The 23687-nt window shown below is 37.4% G+C and overlaps 1 protein-coding gene across 5 annotated transcripts in view; it reads left to right on the top strand.

Annotated features, from left to right (window-relative positions):
- The window catches only part of ZNF148 (zinc finger protein 148), a 151553-nt gene that overhangs the window by 11454 nt on the left and 116412 nt on the right, over positions 1-23687 (top strand). The window contains exon 1 of one of the 5 annotated variants that reach the window (XM_043991940.1): positions 4631-4692. The exons of the other annotated variants lie outside the window; for them this stretch is intronic. The gene's annotated coding sequence lies outside the window, so the exon portion shown is untranslated. Of the gene's footprint in view, positions 1-4630; positions 4693-23687 lie in introns of those variants that run through there. 5 annotated transcript variants of the gene reach the window in all.

Below are 23687 nucleotides of genomic sequence, written 5' to 3'. Positions count from 1 at the left end.
CGCCACCTAGCTGCCCCTTCCCTTCCAATTTTTACCACTTTGGATTTGTTTGTACAAAATCTTTTAAATTTCATGTAATCAGAATTGTTAATTTTATCTTGTGTGGTTCTCTCATAGAGGTACAACGTAAAATAATTATAAGCAGAGAGGGATACTCAGCATTTGAAATAGTTGAATTTGATGTGCTCTTGATATAGCAATGATTGATATGTAATGTATTGATGGGTACTGAAATGAAATAGAGAAAATAACAAGTTGAGGTTAAGAAATTTGGAAGTCAGGTCTTATATGTACCAGAAACATAAGGTAATGAAGTTGCCAAATATGATAGCAGGAGATGAAGTGGTGAAGACTTAAGCCAGGTGCTGAAGTTATCAAGCAAGATATACTATTGGGGAAATAAGTGAATAATGGTAAGGAGAATATGGAAAAGGGTGGACTAGTGGATAGCATGGACTTAAAAAGAGAAAGCTTTGTTGTTGATGATCTGAAAGGTATTGGAGCTCAGGCAGATTCCTCTTCCTTTCCTAGAGACTGGTATGGTAGAAAGGGGGTGATGCAAAGAAGTCGTGTCTCATGGATAAGGCTAGGTGAAGAGGTAGAGAAAATACTTAGGTAAAAAGCTTCAGGATTAGTTCAGAGTTTGTTTATAAGACAGGGATTTTATGTACGATTAGGTAGGTAGGCAGTTGAGTTGAACTCGATAGGATTTGAAAGTGAAGGGGAGAAAGAGCCGTATGTAACAAAGATCAAATAAGCAGCAAGGGTTGGGAGGCCAAAAAAAAAAGTATTCATTGAGCTCTTACTATATATATACCACATTACCCAGCTAGGTGTTGTGAGGAATGCAAAAAGAAATATGACATCAATTCCTGATTTCCAGAAGCTTATAATATTGTGCAGGAAGATAAGCTGTGGATAGGCAAAGCAGTAACATATAAGTAACAATGTAAGGTGGTCTATAATTAATTTTTGTTTGGGGTTTTTTTTTTGGTGGGGGCAGGGCAATGAGGGTTAAGTTACTTGCCCAGGGTCACACAGCTAGTAAGTGTCAAGTGGCTGAGGTCGGATTTGAACTCGGGTCCTTCTGAATCCAAGGCTGGTGCTTTATCCACTGTGCCACCTAGCTGCCCCTATAATTAATTTTTGAGGTTGTGAGTTGTTAAATGAAAAGATAGGCTCTTCTCCAGACTACTTCTTTCTTGCCTAAAATTCAATAACTCTGAAAATGGATGGTATGTATTTATGATAAGCATTAGATAAAATTAATAGAATTATATGGATAGAATTAAGGAAGTGATATCCTGAAAAGTTTAAAATGATACTGTATGGTTTAGATTTTCTTCATTCTTCTAGCACCGTTTCTTTTTTGTGCCTTTTGCTAATTTCCTTTTTACTTTGTCCTTTAAGCATCCTCAAAGGCTTAGTTCTGAGTATACCTTGGTAAGTTCATTCTGTGTCAAATGTTTTCCTTTGCTTTGTATACATGATTTCCACATGATTTCCACATCTATAACTCCAGTCTAAAACATTCAACTTCTCGCCTGTCTTTATTTCTTCTGTGCACAGAATTTCTGTGAAAATAATTGATTTTTTAATGTAACTTTCTTCACAATAACGTACCTTTTTGACCTTCACATTCTGACATATTACTCATTTGAAGTTCTTCTTTACTATTTCTTAGATTTTTATTACTAGAGTGCTAGGTTTAGTCTAGGAACCTCAACTCTAAGAGGATCTCAGCTCTTGTGACACTCCTACCTCCTGCCTTTTGCTCTTTCAGTCATCAGCAAAATAGACATTTATCGATCATCCCTTTCTATCCTTTCTTGCCTCTCCTCACCCTTCCCCCCCCCCGAAAAAACAACAACAACCCAAAACCAAAAAAACCCCCACCCAAAACCCTACAGAAGGTTCTCAGTTCTTTCCATGGTTTTAGGAGTTTGAGTCCTTTCATCAGTGTTCATTCTGACTTCTTAACCTTGTTCCAGGCCACATAAATTTACATACCATTTCTCAAACATGACAGGCTATTTTAAAAAAACAATTATTTTTGCTGATCTCTTTTGTTTTTACATTACCTTCACTTTAAAATACATTGCTCCCTTTCTCCCTCCCCATCTAGCTATATTTGGTGATAAATATTTTAAAAAAGAAAAAAACCCACTAGTTTAGCAAAACTAATTAGTGTATCAGTGGTGTCTGATAGTACAGATAATATTCCAAAGCCATAGCCCCTTCATCTATGCAAAGAGGGTATATTTTCTCCACCTGAGACTAAGCTTGGTCATTATTATTAAAATATTTAGTTTCTTTTTTTCTGTCCTATTTATAAGGTGCATACTATGATGTTTTCCCATACAGATTTTCTGTTTTCAAGTTGTCAGACCTTCCAGTACTCTCACCTAGGGCACTTTCCCAGCATTCTCTATGCCAGATGAAGACTGTCTCAGTGTTTTAGGATGTTAGGGTGGATAGTGTGTCTGGAAAAGGACAGGTTTAGCATGGAAGTATGAAGTGATATGGAGAAGAATGTGGCAAAACCACCAATAGTTTGTTTTGGGCCTTTTGCCCACCCTTAGTATTAATTTGGTTCGTGTTTAGCCTCAGGGTACCTATTCACTCTGGGGGAAGCCAAAGGCCATCTGGTCCAGTCATGGATTATTGAAGCAAATTTGGAACCTGGGGCTATTCCAGAACCTGAAGGTTTTGATTTGATTTCAAGCTCTTCCCTGAATTATCCCAGACCTTTCAATGCAGACCAGAGAAGAAATACTGGATCAGTCTGGGTTCAGATAGAGTGTGTCTGGCTCCAGTTTGGACCAGAATCTGTTTGAGGGTCAGGGAGGAGATTTGACTGAGTGAAGATAATCTGTGAAGGAAGGTACTGGGAGAGCTTATGAGGGAGATATTGAGGTGGTATTTGAAGACAATATTTAGGGAAAAGTAAATGGGAAGGTAGAGTTTGTTTGGAATTGTAGGTTGAGACAGAGGTATTTTCTGTATAGGGTTAGAAGTTAACAACCAAGAAAATGCTTATTAGTGTTATACTTTCTTGGTCCCTTCCTTTCTGTGGGTGTATAGAAGACTCAGAATTTGAGAGTTACAATTTTAGATCTTGGGAGGCTGAGACCCTGATGTAGCCCTCCTATGTCACTTCCCCATGCTAGGCCTCAGTTTTCTCATCTATGAAAGGAAAGGAATTTGACTAGATGGTTCCAAGGTCCCTTCTAGCCAAAAGTACCATGCTCTGAAGTGTAATGACATCCCCTTCCCTACTCCCTCCACTTAAAATATACTTACTAGATGCCTGCCTGTGGATAAGTCACTTAACCTTTCTGAGTCTTAGTTTTCATGTTATGCCAGGTCAACTCTTCATTTTTGCAGATTTAAAAATATGCTCAAATCACAGCTAGTTAGCAGAGCAACCAACAGGCATTTATTAAGTACCTACTATTACTGTATTGCTACTAGGCAATGTGCTTGATACTGGGAATACAAAGATAGAAGTGGGGTGTGGGGAGGAGAAAGCTCCTGCTATGTAACTATTGGTATGTAAAACGATCTAGAGAAATTGTTCATTTGATTAAGTTCCATAACCAGAGGCTTTGGGAAAAATAATATTTAGTGGTAGGGATTTTGAATGATAAAGAAGTAATGATTCAAAATTGTGAATTATTAGAAAACTATTGAAAAAGGTCATTGTTGGGTAATTGGTGGTATGTCTAAGAGGTAGATATTTTTAGTGGTTGGTTATTGTGGAAGATCATTTGATTGGGGTTATTGTGGGTCCCAAAATTAGGAGAGATGGGGCTTGTTTTTTGTAAAATTGAGAGAGGCTAGATTAGAGGGATTGAGAGCAGTCAGGAACATTAGTTATTAGAGTCCATGTTTGTGAAGTACAGTATTTGACTATGTTCTTCTTCAGGAATTTATTTAGTAGAAAACTGATGATTGTTGAAGTTATTTGTGGAGGAGTTTTGTATAGATAATTGGGGGATGTCTAAAGAGATTTATGAAGAAGCTAGAATTAGGAAGAAATTAAGTATGCTAATTTCAAGGTAGTAAAATAGACTATAGGAGAGGATGTTGGTTTGGAGATGTTTATTTTCTGGGGGAGATATTTTAGGAAAATGGAGTAGGGGAGGGATTTAAAATGATTAAGATTGGAATGAGGAGTTGGAATGGGGTTTTTAGACGTGGTGATTGAAAAGCAATTGGTTATTGGGGTGCACTTGGAAGGTAGTTTTGTGAGAGGGTAGATAGTATATTGGAATACGTTTAATTGAACTTCGAAAGGAAAAAGAGGATGTAGTTTTGGGGTGTAGTTGGTTGGGCAGAGAGATTGTTAGGAACAGCAATTAAGAGTAATAGTTTTTTCTGTGTCCGTGTCAGGCAAGAGTCGGGCAATGGGTACTAGTGGTTTTCCGGGGAGTCTACTAGAGTCTAGGTCCGCGGTGTTTGTGGGGTGGCAGGGGGGTGGGGGTGGGGTGTTGCGGTTTGCGTTACCTCGGGCTGGGGGGGCTGGGAGAGTTTGCGCTGATTCTGAGCCAGGGCCGCTGCTGCTTCTGCCTCTGCCTCTGCCTTTGCCTCCTGGGTTGCCGGTTTCGGGCCCGGGCCCAGCCATGGAGGCAGCACACAAATACGTTCACGCGCGAGCGCACACTTTAGATACACATCTTGGGAAAGCTAGTAAGTGACCAGGCCCCGGACCGACTTGGTTGGTTGGGGAGTGGGGGTATGGAATGGGGAGGAATTAGGTACTGGTTGAGGAAGGAGAAGAGATCGCAACGCCTCCTTTCCGTCCAACACGCGACTTCCACTGCCCTCTTTTGTTTTGCTTTGCTCTGTGTGTGTGTGTGTGTGTGTATGTATGTGTGTACGTATGTATGTATGTATGTATGTATGTATGTACTTGAGATAGGGGAGGGTGGCGCTGCAAAGCCGGGGGTTTTCCTGCTAGTGTTGTTCCGCGTGGCTGTAAGCCGGCCGGCTAAGTGGGCCCGGGAACTGCGGTAGGGCGGGTGGGCCCTAGTACCGCAGCAGGGCCGGCAATCTTCCTCTGGGTAGAAACAGGGCATATGATCTGGGCTCCCAACAGTCTCAGCCAAGTTACCTAGTCACCTGGATTTCCAGGGATGAGAATGCTGCTTGGCACTCAGAATCGGCTTAGAATTTAGCGCCCTTCTCTGTCCTTCCCTGCCTCAGCCAGAATAGGAAACTTTGCAGGTGGCCTCTCACTGGGCAGCGAACAAGTGTCTGTCATACAGCGGGAGGGGAGAGGGCGGTGTGTTACAGGGGAGATGGATTTCACTCGCATCAGTACATTGCTCCCATCTCAGCCCCTTATTTGGATGGGATTCACACTTTTGTTCAGTATTTAAAAAACAAAACCAAATCTGATGAGCTGTATAATTGACCAATCAGACAAGGAAAATTGTTTCCACCTTAGGATCAGTCTCTCCCCCCCCCCCCCCAAAAAAAAGGGCACAACTGCCTTTTTGCCTATTACGCAAGTAAAACCTGCATGTATGGTATTATTTTGAAAGGGAACAGTCTCTTCTAGGCCACTCCTTTTAGTTGCTGAGAGGATTAGGCCATGGGGCAAACTTTTAATGCATCTCTCCACCTTAAGGAGCTTTGTTTTTGCCATCAGAATTGGAACATATTATTAAGAAAAAGTATTTTTAAGTGGCAAGAAAACATATGTACTAGTCTAAATGCAAGTTAGTAAATACATAACATAGCTTGTACTTAAAACTTTATAATTTATAATTATTTTATAATGCAGAAACTATTTCTTTGATATGCTTATAGTATAGTATTTAACCCCAAGGCATGGTTAAGGTAAGATAGAAAAAAAAAGAACCTCTTGTTACTAGTTATACCAGAGTAAATAAAAATAAGAACACTTATTATTTGACTTTTAGAATAAAGTAATAGTAATATTAATATTTATACAGTCTGTTAGGGTTTATTAAAGTCCATTCTTCACAGTCAATGTAGTGAGTGAAATATTCTCATTTTATACAGAAGGAAACAGGCTCAGGCCCAGTCACATTAGGAAGATGTTAGATGCTTAGGAGCTAGGACTTGAATTCAGGTCTTCTGAAACCCAAGTCCAAATATTTATATTTAGAGATTTAGATTTCTTACAGGTCCTGTCGCTTGAGTGGTGGGGAATTAAGCTAGTCCTGGGGCTTCTTTGTTTTATTCACTTACAGGTGATCTTCAGCAAATAATGGCCCCATAATATAGATGCAAAATCTGAAACTTAGTGAATGATTTACTTACAGTTACCTAGCAAGTCTGGTGGATCTGAGAATAGATTTTTGTTTTCTTATTCCCAGTTTGGTGACCCATTCAGGAATAGCCCAAGGAATCTTGTGTTTAGTGGAAAATGTGAATGAATGAATTTTAGTATTAAGTAGTTTAAAGCCAGGAAATGAACTATTTTTGCTTAGTTTGCTGTTGGAGTTTTTGTTAAATTTTCTTTACATTGAATTTCCATGAAGTTTCTTAGAGATAGTGGTTACCTTAAAAGGTTGGTTGTTTGATAAGCTTTTCTACAGTTATACCTATTTATAGAGATGTGCTTCTAGTATTTAGTTAGGGATGGATTTTCTCATTCAGGAATTCTTAGGAGCAACTTGAAATCAGCATGCAGTTTGAGAATGTCTCCTTTTTCCATACCTAGTAGGGAGAATGGGAACTGTTAGTTTTATCCTGTAGAGAAATTTTAAGTGATCTTTATTTGCTTAGGTCAGCTCACTTTTTTTAGTTTAAAATATTGTTTAAAATATTATGTGATAGCATGATCATTGCCATGTATTGTTATTTGTGCAACAACGAGCTTTTAAATATGTTTTAAAAGTTGGTTTCTTAAAAAGTATGCCTTTTAAAAACCACCACCACCACCACCACCACCACCACCAGTATTTGGGAAGTAGATGAGGCTTGTTTCTTGTTATAAAGCATTTCTATCCCTTGTTCCTTGCTCAAAGCAAGAGTAATTATTTGACTTGATCCAACCTCCAGTCAAGAAACTTATTGGCTAAGAAATTAGCCATGAAACATTTTAAGCTAATTATTTGAAAACACTTTCCTAAATGCTATGAACTCTGCACAACTGTTCAAAATCAGTTACTCTACAGGTAAGGTCCTTGTCATATTAACAGCACAATAATTCAAGGATGAAGTCTGGGAGGAATTTTGGAATTTAGAATTTTAGAACTGGAAGAGAACTTAAAGACATTTTAGTTCAACACCTTTAAGAGTTTAGGAAACCAAGTCACTGTGAGATTCATTGACACAGCTAAGTTAGTGGCTGAATCTAAATTAGAATCAAGGATTTTCTTTTGATTTTGATTTTTTAAACAGTTACATATTTTAAATTCGCACAAATTTGCTGTCTCTCCCTCCTTTTCTCCTCCCAATTGAGAACTAAAGAAAAACAAGATATTTGTTAAAAATTTACACTCAGGCAAAACAAATGTCCACATTGGCCATGTCATTTATCTGGAGGTGGGCAACATGTTTTGTCATTAGCCCTCTGGAGTCATTGTTGCTGATTACATTTATCAGAGTTGCTAATTCTTTCAAAGTTTTGTGTCTTTCCTAAATTGCTGTCGCTGTATAATTTATTCTCCTTGTTCTGTTTTCTCTGTATCAGTTTATGTATGTCTTCCCAGGTTTCTCTGGAACCATCTTTTCCATAATTTTTTACAGCACAGTAAATTCCATCACATTTAGATACCATAACTCCCAATTCATAGATATTCCCTCAGATTCCCATTTTTCTATCTCAGAAAGAGGTATAAATGTTTTTTGCACATCCATAGTTTGTTTTGCTTAAAATTAATCTCTCCCTTGAACTGCCCTTCCCTAATTCCTCCTCTCTTTTCCCATTTCCCCTGAGTGAGTTGTATTTTTGCCCCCTATGTGTAATGTGTATGAATGTTTATTTTTCTCTCCTTTGACTATTTCAGGTAAGAGTGAGATTCCCACCCCTACCTTCTTGTTTTGAACAAATATCTACTTGCATACCTTGATAATGAGATAATTTCCCATACCTTTCTTTTCTTCTCTGCCTTATATTCCTTTTTCCCTCTCTTTCCATTCTTGTGTTAAGATCATCAAGATAAAACTACTCCCATGCCTTCTTTCTAATTAGACTTCCTTTGTGACCCCTGATGATGATAGGGTTCAGTGGGGACACATGTATCATATCCCCATATTAGAAGCAATTTATGCTTGTGTAGGCCCTTATCATTTTTTCATGTTTCCCTTTTTGTGGTTTTTCTTAATTCCTGTATTTGAACTTCAGAATTTCTACACAGCTCTGATCTTTTCATCAGGGATCCTTAGCTTTAGTCTATTTCATTAAAAGTATTTTTTCCCTTTTATGATTTTATTCAGTTTTGCTGAGTAAGTTATTTTTGGCTGTAAGCCTATATATCCTTTGCCTTCTGGAATATGGCATTGTAAACTCTCTGCTCCTTGATACTGATGGCTGCTAAATCATGTGTGATCTTGACTGTGGCTCCTCTATACTTAAATCTTTTCTTTCTGACTGCTTGTGGTGTTTTTTTCTTTGATCTGAAAGCTCTGTACTTTGGGTATAATGTACCTGGAAATTTTCATTCGGAGATTTCTTTCAGGAGGTGATTTTTTCCCCCTATTTTTCCCTAAGAGTGCTATGAGGTTTTCTTTAAAGATTTCTTGAAATACGGTGTTTAGGTTATTGTTTTGGTCATGGCATGTAAGTAGTTCAGTGATTCTTAATTTTTTTTTTCTCCTTGGTCTGTTTTTTAGGTCAATTGTTTTTTGCTGTGAGGTACATTACATTTTCTTCTCCTCCTCCTCCTCCTCCTCCTTCTCCTTCTCCTTCTCCTTCTTCTCCTTCTCCTTCTCCTTCTCCTTCTCCTTCTCCTTCTCCTTCTCCTTCTCCTTCTCCTTCTCCTTCTCCTTCTCCTTCTCCTTCTCCTTCTCCTTCTCCTTCTTCTTCTTTTGGGGTGGGGTCTTTTGACTTGGTTTAAATATTTTTGGTTATCTCATGGAATCATTGGCTTCTGTTTGGTCCATTCTTATTTTCAGGGTGTTGTTTGCTCAAGTAATATTTTGTACCTTTTGTGCCAAACTGTTAATTCCCTTTACAATTTTTTCTTTACTAGGTCTAATTTTTGTTCTAATTTTTTTTCCACTCATGCTCTTATTTTACTGACAAAAAACATTCTCAAAGTTAAAAAAAATAACCTCTTGCTTCATTTCTTCCAGAAATTCTAGTTGAATTTGTACCCATGCTTTGTTTTTGAGGCTTTGATGTTTTGGAATCAATCTTTTCTTTTGAGTTTGTCTTGAGCATTCCTCTCACCATAATAGCTTTTTGTGATGAGATTCTTTTTTTGTTTGCTCATTTTCCAACCTACTTTCTGACTTTGAACTTCATGTTAGGGCCAGGCTCTGTGTATTTATGTTGGGGAGGTCCTAGGGTAGTCCTATTGCTGCTTTCTTGGCGTATTGAGTGTTGTGTTGTTCAGAATCTTAGGGACAGCAATGCTGACTCTGAAGCCTTCAGAAGAATAAACAGGGCAAGAACTCTAGACCAAAAGCAGCCTTCAGTAGGGCTGAGACAAGCAGCAGTCAACTGTTGCTCACCCAAACCCAGGTCAAGAAGTGGTAGAACTCAGACCAAGAAGGCAGTCACTAGACTTTATATCAGACTACTTTGGAAGCACTGACAGCTTTCAGGTCTCCAGCCTGAGCTTTTCTGAGATCCTGAGCAACACAATACTCAGTACCTCAAGAGAGCAGCAATAGGACCCCAGGATCTCCCCTACATAAATACACAGAGCCTGGCCCTAACATGAAGTTCAAAGTCAGAAAGTAGGTCAGGAAATGAGCAAACAAAAAAAGAATCCCATTACAAAAAGCTATTATGGTGTCCTGGTTTTAGGTAGTAGTGACAAAGCTGCCTGTTGGCACCAGAACCTCTTGAAGTACCCTGGTATGAGTATGGGGATTCCCTGGTAAGGTTATAGGCCCACTGCTTATTCTGGTGAACAGACTTGTTCCTAGTGTCATAGACTTCTTGTCTCCTTATGCTGACCTAGGCTGGAAATATGACTCACTGTGACTTTTTCTTGAATTTTCCCACCAGGATTCAATCTGGTATCTTTTCTAGAGCTGTTTGGAGGTTGTTGTTTGATGGGGAAGGAGGAAAGGGTGCTGCTTCTACTGTTTCCTACAACTGCCATTTTGGCTCTGTCTACTCAAGGTCTTTTTGATTCTTACTGTTCTTGGTTTTGTGCTGTCTTCACTAGAGTAACCACTCTTTTTTTGGGGGGGGGGCAGTCGGAGTTAAGCTACTTGCCTAAGGTCACACAGCTAAACCACTCTGTTGTTAAGCAGATTTGAACTTAAAGATACTTGAATATATTGGGAAAAGGGAATTTTCTCAAATTACCTAGCTTGATGCACTATTCATTTTTAGTTAGATAATCAGTGTTTGTTGACTTAATTTGACTTGAGGACAAAGATATTTTGCCTCCTTCCTTTATTACCCAGAATGGCCCTTACATAATATTTAACTTCTGCAGCATTAAAAAAAAATTATTTATATTGCAATGTGAAAATTCATATTGATTATTCAGATGTGTTAGCAAATTCATATTTAAGATAAAAAGTACCATGTTGAAGAACTTGGAAAAGTGACAAGTTCTTGGTAGTTGAATAAATATTTTTTCCTGAAGATATGATAGGACCAGTGTCATGTCTTATTTATGGTTGTGTCTTCCTGGTGTCTAGCACAGTGTGTTCCACATAGTAGTACTTTCTGAATGAGTGAATGAATGAATGCATGCATGGTTATCATGATTTCAATAGGAATGATCATCCTATAAAAACTTAAGCACTGCATGAGTGAGACTAATGGAACTATAGACTTGTTCACCATTAAGTGGCAACCTGCCTGACAAATTCAAATGGTTAGTTTGTTGTTTCATAGACCTACTCACTGCCCTTAGGAAATATTGCTCTTAGGAAATTATTAGTATGTTTGTATAATAAAACCCATTGAATTGCCTGGATTTCTTAGGGTAGGGCTTTTACTAGATCTTTAATTTAATTGACCTAGGGAAATCTTGATGAGGAGGGCTCCCACCTACAAATGAAAGTTAGCACCATCTCTGTGTTAGAGCATTGCAGCGAGTACCGAGAGGGTGAGTGACTCATCCAGTGTTACAAGTGTTAGAGGTGAGATTTGAACCCAGGTCTTCCTGGCTTAGAGGTCATCTGTCTCCTGTAAAATAAGATTCATATTTTTGAGCCTGTGGCTTTTAAAACAGGACTGAAGGAATGGAAAAATCTGTGGAGCATTGATATGTATTATTTAGCAAAATATTGAAAATGATAGTAAGGAGGAAACCATTTCAGTAAAAACTGAGCCTTCTAATATATGGGGTATCTTCAAATCTTCATGCATAAGACTTTTGGGACATCTTGTATTAGTAAGCTCTTCAAATTTATTAGCTTTTCAGATTATGATGTAACGATTGGAATGACGCCACCTGCTGGAGATTTACTGTAGAAGAGTTCCGCCCATGAAGCAAAGGTCTTTGAGGGCAAGACCAGGAGTCTTTTCTTTGGCATCAGGAAGTGATGTTGGCTAGTGGGAGGAAGAAGGAAGGGACTAGCGCACTGTCTCGCCCTCTTTCCTTTGGATTCTGGTGGAGAGCGGAGCTAGAAATGTGCTCTCCCTTTAATAGATAGAAATCTAGGCCTTTCTCTCTCTCTTTACCAAATTCTTATTCTCCTTAATAAATGCTTAAAAGTCTAACTCTTGCTAAAGCTTACAATTTATTGGCGACCACTCATTAGATATTTTAGACAGTTTAGCTAGAATTTTAGCCCTTAACAATGAGAAAATAATTATTAACAATCTATTTCTTGGGGGACCCAGGGATCAGTCCTTTCTCCCCCACACTCCAGAAAGTCCAGTTCTCCTTGAGAAACTTCATCAAATCTCATCTGGGACAAACCCAAAGGAACAAAAGGAATGGAGATAGATTCATTTGTATAGATCTGTGAAGGGCTGATGAATTAAACCACACCTAGATAATGGACTTTGACTTAAGCAATTTGAGTAAGGGTCTTTTGCATTCTTTTCCTTGATGTCATCTTTAGAGTTCATATTAATGTAGACCACCTTCTAGTCATATCAACCAATGGAATTGAATGATGCTAACCAATTAGCTTTGATCAATGTATAATGACCAGCTTCAATCAAAAGAGGACAAAAACCCTTGGAAGAGAGGGGTAAGGGGTTGCGGGTCATAGAGATTTGCCAGTTCTTCTAGGGTAATCTGGGTATTCTTGGACTACTCTTGGGTATCCTTGAGACCACATGCTGTCTTTGGGAGACAGCACGGGTCTTTTGAGACTTTTCTCCTACTAACTGCTAACTGGCTAACTGGCATGCTGAAGCTCTCTCTTTACTTTGTTTACCACACAGCCTGAGGCCCATGAGAAGTTAGAGAGACACGTGATCAATCCTTTATTGGCATAATAGTAATAAATTAACATGTGCTTACCCAAAACTTGTGTATATAGCTATAGCTATACTAATTAATTAAAAAAACAAACAAACACAAGATTAAGTTCTGTGCTTTGCTATATGATGGCTGCTAGAATGATAGTCCATGTTCTTTCTGTAACTAAATTAAATTACTCTTGGTATATGAGTTTGAAAACCGTGTATACAAAGAAATATTTTGGGTAGTGGGAATAACATTGGTTTGTTGTTAAGGAGACTTGAATTTTAGTTGTGGCTTTTCCACTAGCTGGCTGTGTGAACTTGAACAAATTAACCTCTGTGGGCCTTGGTTTCCTCATCTGTAAAATGAGAGGTCTGAACTAGATAACTTACAAGGGCCTTTCTTTCTCAGTATGATATGGTATAGTTCTGTAGCTAATTAGGAGCTGTGTTTTTTAAAAAATTAGAAAATTATTGATTTAAAGTCCAGTAGCCAAGTTAAAAGGTGGAATAGAATAGAGGTCTTCTCAAGTCAAAGGGAACAGTATTCAAGTCCACTGTCTGACAGAAGCTGATTGTATGACCATAGACAAGTCACTTATCCTCTTGGTGTCTTAAGGCAACTGTCTTCAGCCATAAAACAGGTACTGATCTATATATTTTTTGTTTTGTTTTGTTTTTTAGTGAGGCAATTGGGGTTAAGTGACTTGCCCAGGCTCACACAGCCAGTAAGTGTTAAGTGTCTGAGGCCGGATTTGAACCCAGGTACTCCTGACTCCAGGGCTGGTGCTCTATCCACTGTGTCACCTAGCTGCCCCACTGATCTATATTAATAGAGAGATTTTCTATATAGATAAGATCACAGATATGAATCAAAGGAAAAAATCACCTTACTCTTTCTACTTTATATTAATAATCAATGTAAGTGTATATTATTTGTTCTGTCAGACTACTTTGGACAAAATAGAATAGCAAAAATACCAAAACAAATCCACCAAGCCTTTTCCCTTTTAAAACCTGGTCTCTTCCTATCTTTAGTCTTAACAGCAAGTACTTCCCTCCACATAAACTGTGGTTCAGCCATACTGAGCTACTTGTATTCCTCACACTTGATGCTTGTATCTTCTTGTTTTGAGACTTTGCATAGATTGTCTCTTTTATCTGAATATACTCCTTTCTCACTCAGGACTTACTCAGGTGTTGAGTAGATGTTGAGTAGTTGGGGGGGATGGACTCCAGGACGTAGTGGGAGGGGCTACAGGTAGATGTCCCAGCCCTGTCACCTGTTGGGTGGTTAATAATGTGGTCTCCAAATGAAACTTCGAGAATAAAGCTCTTTGTCTTTCAGGAACATCATTAGTTTTTTGTAAATCTTCATTCTTCACTTTTATTACAGGTTTTAAAATAAAAACTTTGTATAGCTGGGACATCTGCGAAGAAAAGGCCTGAGGAAAATAATTTTTAAAAATCAAGATATAGCAGCATATTAAACTTTGATCTTAAATTCCACCAATCTCAAAACTTCTGAATGTTGGCTTACTTTGTTTCCACAGTATTTGACCTGGAAGTATAGGTAAAAGTACTTCAGGGGTCAGCATGCATTTTAGGCTTGGATAAGATAGAGAAAATTTGTTCATTCAAAGTGTACAGTAGAAGATTCAGTAAATACTCCCCAGATATTAATGCAATTTAGGTTAATATTTTCTTTTGTTTTTTGTTTTGTTTTGTTTGGGGCAGGGCAATGAGGGTTAAGTGACTTGCCCAGGGTCACATAGTAAGTATCAAGTGTCTGAGGTCGGATTTGAACTCAGGTCCTCCTGAATCCAGGGACAGTGCTTTATCTACTATGCCACATAGCTGCCCCCCCCCCCTTTTTTTCCTTTTCTTTTTTTTTTTCCGGGCAATGGGGGTTAAGTGAATTGCCCAGGGTCACACAGCTAGTAAGTGTCAGGGTCAATATTTTCAATAGTTTTAACAAAAGAAATGATGATATGTCCACAGAGCATTTCCCTTTCTCAGAGCTCAAAGCATTTAGTGGTAAACTGTTTAGTTTACTTTCATCGTGCCCTAGTGAGATTGAAAAGAGTAAGAAGGAAAAGAAACAAAAAAGTATAAGTATTGTTAAAAATCTAAAATATAACATGTCTTGTATAGTCTACTTAAAATTTCTATCATTTCCATTTCCTGAGTTGGGTATTGACATTTGAAATCTTAATGTTGGGTCTGTGTGAAGCCAAGGTAGGCAATCCCCAGTGTGCAAATGGTCGTGTTCCAGAAGTTTGTGAGTGAGTTGTTTGTTTCTGTGGGAAAATGTGTTCCAAGTTCTAGTTTACTTTTTCAGCTGTAAGGTTAGATGGGCTTCTGTGATCTTACCTTAGAACCAAATAACATTTCTTTAGGAAAATAAGTTCGTCTTAGAGTAAGAAAGGAATCTTAACACCATTAAATCATATTCATGCTCTGCCCCTTGCCTCAGTTACAAAAATGGCCTCTTAGGCAGTCAAGCCTGTAATGAGAAAAGGACAAGTGTATGGTCCCCTGTGTTCAAGAAAGAAAATTCAGATGACACTTTGCTTACTGGGACTCCAAAATTATCCAGTCTCAGCTGTGGGATGGCCTAGCTATTTGTATGGGCAAGAAGTTTTTATGTTGAATATTCATGAGTTGGAATAGGATTATAAATATTTTTAAAGTTCTATTTTTACAGCTTAAATGAATTTTTCATTGTCATATATCACCTTCAATTACATTAAACCAGATCGAATATATGTGAAGTATCATATCTATATTACTTGGATAATATTTCTCTCTGTATTTCCCTTCCATCATGAATACTAGGAAAAAATTCACAGTGAAATCTGAAATTATGTTTCATTTAACTAGCATTTTTTAAGTGCCTGCAATGTGTTGGGTATTGTGGTAGATGATGGGGAAATGTATATGAGGACAAAATAGTTCTCTCCCAGGACTTCATTATATAAGAATGAGAAGAACCCCATATACACAGAAAAGTAAATATAAAATTTATACAAAGTAACTTTTAGGTAGATGATGTGAGGCATCAGCAACAGGGAATCAGGATGGGTTTCTTATAGAATATGGCACTTTAAAAGAAACTAGAAGAGTCAGAGGTAAAAAAGGAGTGAATTCCAGTCTTAGGGGGACCATTTGTGAAAAAGCATGGAGACAGTAAATGAAATGTCTTATATGGGAAACAGCAAAGCAGGCGAATTTGGCTGGAATGTAGATTGTAGGAGAATAATGTGCAATAATGATATACAGGTGAGCTGGAGCTAGATTGTGAAGTGCTTCAGAAGCCAAACAGAAGAGTTTGCATTTTATATAGCTAAGAAGGAACAACCAACTTTTTGAGCAAGAGATGATGGGGCTAGAATTGTGCTTTAGAAATATCAATTTGACAGCAGTTTGAAGGACAGATTATAGAGGGGAAAGATTGATAGGCCAGTAATGGGTTTTGTTTTTTGTTTTGTTTTTTAGTGAGGCAATTGGGGTTAAGTGACTAGCCCAGGGTCACACAGCTAGTAAGTGTTAAGTGTCTGAGGCCAGATTTGAACTCAGGTACTCCCGACTCTAGGGCTGGTGCTCTATCCACTGCGCCACCTAGCTACACCCCAGTAATGTTATTTTTATGTATAAAATTGCATACTGAATTCCAGGTAAAGGTAGAGGTTAAATTCAGTTAAAAAAGAATATATATATATCAATGTGACATGAAGATTTATCTTGTTTGGCTAATAGCCAGTGATTTCAAATTGTACTTGGTATAGCTGAAGTCTAGTGCTAAAACAAAAATTTGGTCAGTCTTTCCAGACTTTTTACACTGTAATAAGAATTGACTTGTATTTTATAATAAGTTTAATTTTAATTTTTCATCTAATATTTCAGTCAGTCAATAAACACTTAAGTCATTGTGCTAAGCGCTGGGAATACAAAGACAAAACCACAAAAACAGTTCCTACCCTTAAGGAGCTTACATACTAATGGGGGAGACAGCATGTAAATAAATAGTAGTTTGTAAAATACTTACAGAGTAGAAAAGAATGTTAGTCTTAGAAGAGAAGTTTCAGATAGCTCCAGGGAACAGGAAGGCCTCTTTTGGGGGGGGGGGCAGGGCAATGAGGGTTAAGTGACTTGCCCAGGGTCACACAGCTTGTAAGTGTTAAGTGCCTGAGGCTGGATTTGAACTCTGGTCCTCCTGAATCCAGGGCCTGTGCTTTATCCACTGCGCCACCTAGCTGCCCCCAGGCCTCCTTTTAAAGGTGGTATTTGAGCTGAATCTTGAAAGCCAGATATACTATCTAGTTAAGGGAGAACATTCCAGGTATGAGGAGCAGCCACTGCAAAAGTATTTAGTCAGGATGGCTGCCGAAGTATCAGAAGATTGGAAAGGGAGGAAGGGGCCAAGTTGAAAAGAGACTTAATACCAAACGGAGAATAAAGAGAGTTTAAATATTTTGACTGTGATTATGAGAATTGGGCACTTCTTGAAAGTTATTCTTACCATACATAGTAATGGTCTGACTATAGGTAGGTAACCCCTCAAAAATGAGATCTTTGAAAGGAAAATAATATACTATATGAATGTTCACAGAATATGATTATAGGTTTTGCAAGAAAGACTTTTGAGGAAAAATGTGACCGATATGTTAATTTTTTTCCAATTACATATAAAAATTTTTAATATTCACTTTTTAAAATTTTGAGTTCTGAATTCTCATTCTTCCTTCTCTTTCCCTCTCATTGAAAAGGCACGCAATTTGATGTAGGTTAAATATGTGCTGTCATGCAACACATTTCCACATTAGTCATGTTGTGAAAGAAAACAGATATTTTTAAAAAGATCAAGGAAAAAAATTTTTTAAAGGATGCTTCAGTCTGCATTGACTCCATCTTTTCTTTCTCAGGAGGTGGATAGCATTTTTCATCATAAGCCCTGCAGAATTGTCTTGGATCATTATATTGCCGAGAATAGCTAAGTCATTCATAGCTGATCATCATTACTGTACTGCTGATACTGTGTATAATGTTCATCAGTTTTTATAAATCTTTGCAGGTTTTTCTGAAAGCATCCTGCTTGTCATTTTTTTATAGCACAATAATATTCCATTATAATCATAATGCCACAACTTGTTCAGCCATTCCCCAATTGATGTGCATCTTTTCAATTTCTAATTTTTTGCCACAACAAAAAAAGTTGCTATATATTTTTTTGTACAAATAGGTCCTTTTCCATTTTTAAATATCTCTTTTTGTGATACAGACCTACTAGTGATATTGCTGGGTCAAAGGGTATGCAATGTTTGGGTCAGTCATGGTATATATTTGTTTCTTTCAATTTGCAAGACTCATTTGCTCATTTAAAATTTTTGGCATTTTAATAAAACTTAGAATTTAAATTTTTTGACTATCTAGATCCTGCCTTAAATGTAAAACTAAGTCAGATACTATGCTTGTTGGAGAACCTAACTGAATTTTTAACCTTTTTTCTTTTATCAGTTATATGGCTAGTTCAGTATAGTGTCTGTGTGCCCTTCTCTCCCCTTCACACTCTCACTGCAAAGCTAGGAGAAAATTTTTGTTTTGGACTTTATTTGAAAAGAAGAAAACATCCTAATTTCCCTTATTCACTTCCCCCCCCCCCAAAAGTCAAAAAATTTGGGATCTAGTGCCCCATTCTTGTCATTAACCATTTTTGTGACCTTGAACAAGCCACTTCCCTTCCTTGGACCTTTGTTTTCTTATCTGTGATAGGATGGAACAGAGATGAACAACAAAAGAGATCGATAAATAATGATCTGTTAGGGGTAGTAGGAGAACATTAAGAGGGAGGGGTTTTTTTTACCTTGGAAAGAGCAATTTTCCTTGAGTGGTGGGGTGAGAAGTGAGTGGAAAATAAAGAAATGAAGGTATAAATTGCTTTTGAGTTTAAGTTGGAAAAGAAAGGGGCAGTTAGGTGTTGCAGTTGGATAGAGTGCTGGGCCTGGAGTCAGGAAGATTCATAATAGTGAGTTCAAACTGTCTTTAGATAGTAGCTGTGTGACCATGGGCAAGTCACTTAACCCAATTTGTTTTAGTTTCCTTATCTTTAAAATGAGCTGGAGAAGGAAATGGCAAACCACTCCATTATCTTTGCCAAGGAAACCTCAAATGGGGTCAAGAAGAGCTGGACATGTGTGAAAGATGACTGAACAAAATGAAAAGGTCTAGGAGAGTAATAATTTGATAATTCAAGGATCAAGTGAAAGTTTTTTAAGGATTGGGAAGGAACAAGTAGATAAAGACAGATTGAGGCCCTGGATTCAGGAGGACCTGAGTTCAAATTCGGTCTCAGACACTTGACACTTACTAGCTGTGTGACCCTGGGCAAGTCACTTAACCCTCATTACCTTGCCCAAAAACAAACAAACAAAGGAACAAAAACCCCAGATTGAAGATGAGAAAGAGAATGGGTTAAAGTAGGTATTAGGGACTTTTTTTTTTTTGTGAGGCACTTGGGGTTAAGTGACTTGCCCAGGGTCACATAGCTAGTAAGTGTCAAGTGTCTGATGTTGGATTTGAACTCAGGTCCTTCTGAATCCAGGGCCAGTGCTCTATCCACTGCACCACATAGCTGCCCCATGGGACATATTTTTACCATATGGTATTAGGATGCCCAGCTGTAGATTTTCAGGTTATTTTAACTGAAATGACAAAGTTATGCTTGCTGAGTATTTTTCTTTGTCAATAAAACACATTTGCTTGGTTTTTAAAAATTATATGTTTTTGGAATTTTTAACTAGTTTAATAACAATAATTTATATGTATAACTGATTTTTTCAGCAGTTTTTTAAAAACTAAAGTTAAATAGCCAGCTTAGTAAACACTTGAAACTTAAAATATTGAGTACTTTAACTTTGTTTTCATATTCTTTTCTTTTTTTTATTCCTTTAACTTTGTTTTCATATTCTTTTCCTTTTTTTATTCCTACACTGAAGAAGACAATTTTTTCTGCTTTTTAAGTTCCTGAACGATTTCCTTTTTTTTTTTTTTGGTGGGGCAATGAGGGTTAAGTGACTTGCCCAGGGTCACACAGCTAGTTAGTGTCAATTGTCTGAGGTCAGATTTGAACTCAGGTCCTCCTGAATCCAGGGCTGGTGCTCTATCCAATGCGCCACCCAGCTGCCCCTAAGGGTGTTTTTTGAAAACAATTCTGCCTGGTGTGCTGTTGTATAATATTAATAATGCATAGTGATGATTATATAGTTCTTTTGTATAAATACTTTTAAAAAGGTGGTCCTCAAAGAGTTTTGAAACAAAAGTTTGGAAATTATATGTGAGGAAATAACAAATTATTCAGAATAGCAAGAAATATCTTAATGCTGCTGTAGCACTATTCCTGTATTCTCTAGGGATTCTTAATTAGTGGATTGGAATTTACTGGTAAATCTCAGAGCCGGATCTGGTCGATTTTCAAGCTTGCTTCTGCTGTCTTGACACCCCATCATATCCCTTTCTCTATAGTTCCTTAATATTTCCAGCCCCCTTCCCTTCTTATGGACTTTTTACTCTTAGCAACCTGTTTATTTCCCTCAGTGATTTTGCTGTCAGCACTCTGATGCTATGGGTTTGAGAAAATGAATAGTGTTTTCTTAGCAAAAGTTTGGTTGTTCTCTTATAGCATTTATTTGCTTGTTTTTTTGCTGGTAGTTTCTATTTCTCTAAATAGAAATGTAAAACTTTTATAGTAACAGTGTTATTAGAAGAAAAAATAGAGGGAAATAAAGTTTTGCTACATTATCTTGACAAAAGGAAGGGTTGTCTCAATTGGCTATCTTGCCAAGATTTCTTTAAAAGCTATCACTATTACTTGAGAGATTTTCTACTTTATCCAAATGACCTTTTTGGTCTTAATTTCTCCATCTCTAAAATTGAGGAGGTTGGATCCTGATCTCTAAGGTTCTTTCCTTCCTTCCTTTCTTCCATCATGTGTGTATGTGTGTATATGCTCAATATATGTATATATCTTTATATGTAAGTATATATTTATATAGGTTTTGCAGATATATACATACACATGTATGTATTAGCAGAATCTTTTGATAATATTCTAAAGAGTCTAGAAAAATTTAAGCATTTAGATTATTTTATTTATTTAACCATTTTAAGAAAATAAATATGAAATAAGACTAGATATTTAAGGTCCCTTCTAACTCTTCATCCAGAGAGTGTTATGTTAACAGAAATTAAGGGAATGTTCACTTTTTTTTTTTTTTGTGGGGCAGTGAGGGTTAAGTGACTTGCCCCAGGGTCACACAGCTAGTAAGTGTCAAGTGTCTGAGGCTGGATTTGAACTAAGGTTCTCCTGAATCCAAGGCCAGTGCTTTATCCACTGTGCCACCTAGCTGCCCCCGGAATATTCACTTTTGACAAGCTCCTTTTCCAACAAAGCTTCATCTGCTGATCTGTGTAAATGAAATGAATCAGAAAAGATGTCCATTACAGTTAGCTAAGTCATCCTGCCTTGCATGCCATATATGACATCTGAGAATTTCTTTCATCTCAACTGGTTTTACCCTAGTACCATACTCTGCTTGGGTGAAAGTTTGTACTATTTAACCTGTAATACTGCAGTATTACAGAAAATGATCTGTGCATTGGACTGGCTTGGTATATCCCTATGTATCCCTAGGCAAAATTGGTAAGTAGATAGGTTTGTATTCTGATTTTCCCTCTATTCAGATCTCTGTCAAAACCTAGTGTCAAGAAGCTAATTTATGCTTAAGTATAAATGATTGATAACAATTTACAATATTTTTTTTCCCCCTGGGGAAATTGTAATGAGTATCAGAATTTTAAGTTAAAGTTTCAAGAATTACTAGAAGGGTAAAAAAAAACAACCCAAACCAGGAGGATCCTCAGGTCACCTTGCTGTCATGTAACCATTGCTTATCTAGTCCATTAACTCAACAATGCTATTGATTCTTTTTTTTTTAAATGGAGCAATGAATGTTAAGTGACTTGCCCAAGGTCACACAGCTAAAAAGTGTTTGAGGTCAGATTTGAACTCAGGTCCTCCTGAATCCAGGGCTGGTGCTTTTTCCACTGCGCCACCTAGCTGCCCCCTAATGCTATTGATTCTTTTTTTTTTTGCTCTGTCATGTAGTCATTATGTTCTATTTGACCCTTCTAGTTTTCAGGAAGTTTATAGTTTGGTCAAGGTTTTGCATATCTTGTTTGTTTGTTTGTTTGTTTGTTTTCGGTAAGGCAATTGGGGTTAAGTGACTTGCCCAGGGTCACACAGCTAGTAAGTGTTAAGTGTCTGAGGCCGGATTTGAACTCAGGTACTCCTGAATCCAGGGCCAGTGCTTTATCCACTGTGCCCCCTAGCTGCCCAATGCTATTGATTCTTAAAGCTAGATAGTAGATGACAGTAGTGCTTCTGTAGCAATGAGGTTGTTGAAATAATTCTTTTAATTTATTGACTTAAAACAGTTTTTCTTTTTCATGACTTTTACTGACATGTAGAGGTTTGTACATTCATATTCAATGCAGAAAATATTTCAAGCACCTATTAAGTTTCAGATACAGTACTAGGTAGTGGGGATACAAAGACCAAAACATTCCCTAAACTAAAAATGTTTGTTTTACTGGGGGAAAACAACATGTATGCAGATAAATACTTATAAGATAAATACTGTGATTTCCTGGGATGTTGATTCCCAGTTAACAATTGTGGGAATTGGGGTGATCCTCTTATAGGAACAAGCACTTGAGCTGTGACTTAAAGGGAGAGATGGGTTCCAAGAAGTAGAAGTGAGGAGAAAGAACATTCCAGGAATGAAGGAGGACACTGCCTCTAGAAAAGCAGAAGGGCCAGAGATAGTGTAAGAGGAATAGCAAGTAGGTCAGTTTGGCAGGAATGTCAAGTGTGTGGGGAAGAGTAATATATATGTAATTGGCCTGGAAAGATAGGTTGGAGACAAGTTGTGAAGGACTTTACATGCCATACAGAAGGAGACGGTTTTTATTTTATCCTAGAGGCAATAAAGAGCCACTGAAACTAATTGAGGGAGGGGAATGATAATGGTTGTTCTTGTACTTTAAGAATGTTAATTGGGCTGCTAGGTGGCCCAGTGGATAAAGCACCATCCTGGATTCAGGAGGACTTGAGTTTAAATGCGGCCTCAGATACTTAACACTTACTAGCTTGTGATTCTGGGCAAGTCACTTAACCCTCATTGACCTGCCCAAAAAAAAGAATAATGTTAGTTTGTCCACATATAGCAGGACTGTTTTTAAACCAGTCCCATCTTCATTGTCATTTGAATATGGCATGCTCATTCCTGTTTTCTTACCTTTGCTCATGTTCTCCTTAGCAAATATTGCTCTTGTTTTAAAGTCCAAACTTAAGGCTCATCTGTATCTTTGAAGCCTTACCTAACTATTCCAGCCTTAATTGATCTCTCATAATTCTAAACCGAATAACCTATATTTTTATACTATCTTTCTTCAATGGTTGGCTATTATGTGTTAGGTGTTTTTTTCCTTAACTACTATTTTCATCTGAATATGGGATGTTTTTATTTCCCTTTATCCTTTCATTTTTTCTCCTAATCTTCCTTGTACAGACCTGAGTTTAGCCTATCTGTAATTGAACAATAGGAGTGACTAAGAGCAGGAGTAAGAATAAATAAAACATTTTTGAGTTGAAATGAATGTTAGAAAAAAGACTTTCATAGTAACTTTAAAATATATAGTAATTTTGTATAATTATTTTTCATTTTTTAGCTTTATTTAAACCAATTGTAAGTTCTTTTAGTGCAGAGACTGCTATATGCTTTTTAATACTCACTATGTGGTAATCTCTCAATAAAAGTCGATTGATTATACATTGGGTTCTTAACTTTTGAAGGGATATTAAGTTTATTTGGTCTTTTCTTTTTTTTTTTTTGCCTCAAGCACCCCAAAGTATCTCTTGTTGACTTTTAGAATGCTGCTATTAATTACAACATGCCACCATAAATCAAAAGTGGGAAATGTTAGAAGAGACTTTTGTGCCAGTGTTGTTATAATATTAGCAATCATAGAAACTTGTCTCTATTATAATTGGGAACGCACAGTGAATTAGTACATGTGATTAAAAAAAAAAAGTATT

Source organism: Dromiciops gliroides, chromosome 3, assembly GCF_019393635.1.
Source record: "Dromiciops gliroides isolate mDroGli1 chromosome 3, mDroGli1.pri, whole genome shotgun sequence".
Classification (NCBI taxonomy): Eukaryota; Metazoa; Chordata; class Mammalia; order Microbiotheria; family Microbiotheriidae; genus Dromiciops; species Dromiciops gliroides.
The sequence above is the reverse complement of the archived record's forward strand: the minus strand, read 5'-3'. Positions and strand labels throughout refer to the sequence as shown.